This window comes from Argiope bruennichi, chromosome 6 (assembly GCF_947563725.1).
Source record: "Argiope bruennichi chromosome 6, qqArgBrue1.1, whole genome shotgun sequence".
NCBI classification, from domain to species: Eukaryota; Metazoa; Arthropoda; class Arachnida; order Araneae; family Araneidae; genus Argiope; species Argiope bruennichi.
Window position 1 is genome coordinate 97,477,498 of NC_079156.1, and position 4,415 is coordinate 97,481,912.

General features: G+C 31.0%; 1 non-coding gene across 1 annotated transcript; it reads left to right on the plus strand.

The window, feature by feature from the left end:
- The first annotated feature begins 1,364 nt into the window (after nt 1–1,364).
- On the plus strand, nt 1,365–1,451 carry Trnastop-uca (transfer RNA opal suppressor (anticodon UCA)). The gene has a single exon. It is a non-coding gene; the product is annotated as a tRNA-Sec (tRNA).
- Nucleotides 1,452–4,415: the final 2,964 nt, after the last annotated feature.

The window sequence follows — 4,415 nt, forward strand, 5'->3', positions numbered from 1 at the left end:
ATTTAAAATTATGAAGCAAGGTTCAACAACTTGCTAATGATCCGAAATAGTATCAAAAGGGTTGTCCAAAGTTACCATTAAGGCTTTGAAGATTTTTGAAATCATATAAATCAAACTTGACTTATTTAAAAGTGGTACATAATTTGCTTCCATATTTATAGTGTTTGATTAAATAAAATTCAATCACTGTTACTGTTATTAATGCTTTAAATTTCCTATTTTATCGCAGTGCTAAAAAGAAGCTTATTAAGAAACAGTTCATAATTTAAACCAATTAAATATTTTATCTACTTTTTTTTTCATTTCACAACTTTCCCTTAATGATAAACATGAACACATATTAAATTATTTTCACATAATGAAAAAAAAAACAACTTATGATTGATTCTGTAATGGCATTGTTTTAAAATTGCATTATTTAATTAAAAAATAGGCGAAAATTTCATAATTTTTTGCGATGAAATTTCTGTAGTCGAAGTTCAAATTCATACCATGGGCCCATTTTGTAAATCTCTCTTATTTTTATTTCAATATTCTCTCACAATTTTGTAATTCTCATAAACTATTGGCTCAAACTTTGAGCATTAAGATACTCTAGTAAAAATAAATAAAAATAAAAGAAAACAGAGCTTTCACTTGGCCATATTTTTTCCTGAAAGAGTTACTATTCAGATTTTATCAACTAAGTGAACTAAAGTAATGTGGTGTTAAAATGTTGTAGCAGCGAACGAAAATTTGGAAATTTTTTGCTCAATAGAGTATGAAATTTGATTCTAAAACTTTGGGAATTTTTAATAACACTGTAGCTTAATTTGGGAATATGTGTATTATGAATATGTTCATATATAACTTTAGGAAAAAGATTTTTATAAATCTTAAACGTTTGTTCAACAAAATTTTGACAATAGTACAAATATTTTTTTCGGCGCTCTTCAGTTGATTCCTGCCATCTTTCTTCCAGTATACTTTCCCAAATTTTGTTATAAGGAATTGTAATATCTTGGAGGCCAGTAAGGGCGGAACATCAAAAATTATGTAAATCAGAAAAACTAAAAATGAAAAATAAGCTACATTTCTGCCATGTAAATAAATTTAACAAGTCGTATACATTTTCGTTAATTTTTTTGTGTTTGCAAAGAAAATTAATAAAGTTGTTTTAAAATTTGGAAATTTTTCATTATAAAATCCGTGAAAATATATTATTTAGTCACTGGGAATATTTAAACTGCACAATAAAAAAATACCTTTATATATTTTGCTATCAAAGAAAGAAAAATTTATCATTTATAATAAAAAAATTACCACTTTTTTATTTCCCTATGAAATAAGTGCTATACATAGCTAGGTCCTTTAAAGAGCAAATTGCCCAGATGAGCATTGGTGGTCCGGTGTGCGGGCTTCAAACCCGTAGCTGATGAGAGTCAGAGTGGTTCAATTTCACCTCCTGGGTGAACATCTGCGCATTAAGTTTCTTACTCGTTAATTTACCTAGAATTAGATACATTATATTCTTTGAATTCATCTTTTTTAATAGTGTTATAATTATCTGCTCAAGGATATCAAGTAAAGGGGTCACTTCTTGGGTTTGGCTGAAGGGGAGGTCACTGTCCCCAGTGGTGACTCTCAACATATAGGCTCTTTCTAGCATTATGGCAAGTGTCATGGTTGGGATTTTACAGACTCGTCAGCTGCCATCTCATGTTGGGTTCAGTAGTGGGCGATGCCATCAGGCCCGGATCTTTTCTAATGTCGCATGGCTAGTTCTAATTCACACCACATTAATGCACATCCTAATTTTTTTTATAATTAGTTTTGACAACAATGATTTAAGAAATTTTTCCCCAATTTTGATTCACAAAATTGTCATTTCAATTGTAGGTAGCGTAAAATCTATTAAAACGTTAAATAATTCAAAATTACTCATTGAAACTATGAATGCAAAAGAATCTGAAAATATTACTACACTGGAAAAAATAGGAAACATCAATGTTAAAGTTACTCCACACCGTACTTTACATCACTACAGAGGTGTAGTATCCGATCGTGAGCTGCAGAGAGATCTTGAAGAAGATATATTAGATTGCCATAACGATCAAAATGTTACTGCAATCCACAGAATTACTATAAAAAGAAACGGTCAAATCTTTCCAACCAAACATTTGATTCTTACATTCAGCACTCCAACATTGCCAAAATCAGTTAAAATAGCATATATAAACTGTCCTGTAAAGCCATTCATACCAAATCCACTACGGTGCTTTAAGTATCCAAATTTCGGTCACATCATAATAGCTTGAGGAGGTAAACAAATCTGAGGCAGCTGGTCTCTTCCTGATCACGATAGTAATAACTGTGCTTCTACGGAAACAAAATGTCTTAATTGTAATGGGGAGCATCCTGCTTATTCCCGTTCATGTCCAAAATATAAACAAAAAATAGAGATCGAAATTATTAAAATTACAAAAACATTTCGCTCCCGGAAGCTCGGAAAATAGTGACAGAATGCCGAAATCAGGGTTTAGTTACTCATCAGCACTAAATTCAACCTCTCCACCTTCAGAACAAAATATAAAAAACTCGCAAGAAATATCCTCTGCTAAAAATAATACTCCTGCAGTTCCAATGGTGAATTCATCAGCAAACCATGATACAATTTCAATTAAAAAAAGCGACTAGCTCGCACTATTTGTCATTCAAAAAGTTTGGGAAGAAACTTCCACCTCTCCCTCTGTCTCTCCAACTCTTCAAAAATCTCTAACTAGCTCCACAGACATTAGTTCTGAGTCTCTTACAAATGCTGTTATACCTCCCATAGCTAATTCATTTAATACACAATTTGTTTTAAACAAAACTGTTTCTCATTCCAGTACACTGCCTACACAAAGAATACTCCTACACTAAATTCTAATTCTAAAAGTTTCCGTGACAACAAAAAGCAAATAAAAAAATTCGGATCAAATTGAGAAAGTAAAAGAATACAAAGCTGCCAAACGTGCCGGTATACTTGGCACCAAAAGAAACCATGATATCTCAAATTCTTCTGATAATCAACTTCATTTTAGAAAAGATTTTTTGAAAGATTCGATAAAAGGAAAGAATAATGGCAATGATAATGATAGTGACTCTCTTTTGAAGATGCATCCGTCTGTTTTTTTTGCATTTAAATAAACATTTATTTTTGCTTAAAAAAATAAAAAAGATTAATTAAAAAGCTGTTTGCAAATTGTTTAATTAATTTGAAAAAATTAATAAAAAAAGCTAAAAATGCTAGCCCAAGATCGAAAGTGGGTCTTCTTTTTGTTATATCAGTCTCCTAACCACTATACTATTCTAGCTTCGGCATTAGTGGCACATTATCTATATCTATACTTATAATAAAGCTCAATGTGTGTGTGTGTGTGTGTGTGTGTGTGTTGGCGCTCTACAGGCCAGACCGTTTGACATACAGCTACCAAATTTGGTACATGTATACCTTGGAGGTTGGAAATGTGCACCTGGGGTTTCTTTTTTCGAATTTTTAATTAGAATTTTAATTATTAATTAAAAACTAACTTTCCCGCCAAAAAAATCTTCCATTTTCCCCACCGCCAACTTTTCCGCCAAAAAAGTCTTCCATTATCCCCAGCGCCAAACGAGAAAGGCTTCAGTTTTTTTTTTCTCCCAACAGTAATGAGGCTAGGGTTAAAATTTTTCCGCGGATTATTTCAATCGGTTCTGTTTATTTTCTTAATGTTTGATGCATTTAAAATTAAACATTGTTAATTAATCAATCTTTCAGATTCATTCTGAAGTACTTTTGAATTAAAATAAAACAGAATAAAGGAAATTAAAAATTTCTAATCCGCATAGCGTTACCCCAACTGGCGTAGGAAAAATCACGTATTTGCGTTACGTAACCGGCGAAGAAAATTCACGCATGCGCATTCTGTTCTGATTGTTGCCATGACAACGTTATCAATGGACGATTTAAATTATTTTTGGGTTAGTTGCATGCTTTTGTAAGTAAATTGTATTTATGTTAGTTATATATTTTTTGTATATGCTTATAGTTTTAAGTACATCGTTTTTTAAGTAGTTTTTTTAAAACCTGTTTTCAACCGTTTATTTTAAACGATTCGTTTTATTTTCTTAGTGTTTGATGCATTTAAATTGAAACATTGTTAATTAATCGATCTGCTCATAATGAATCTAAGAAAATTTTGTTGACCAACTCTTGAGATATTACATAAATTTAAAAAGATATTCTTTAGTGCCCATAAAGTTTAAACTGAGTGACTCTATTTTCAGCCATCAGATTATAAAAAAAATGCTTTGTTTCAGTAAAAAATATTATTATATTAATTGAAGATAAATTCTTTCCACTTGAATTTAAAGCATAAATTCTACGGGTGCTAACAGAAAATGAGAGAGATACA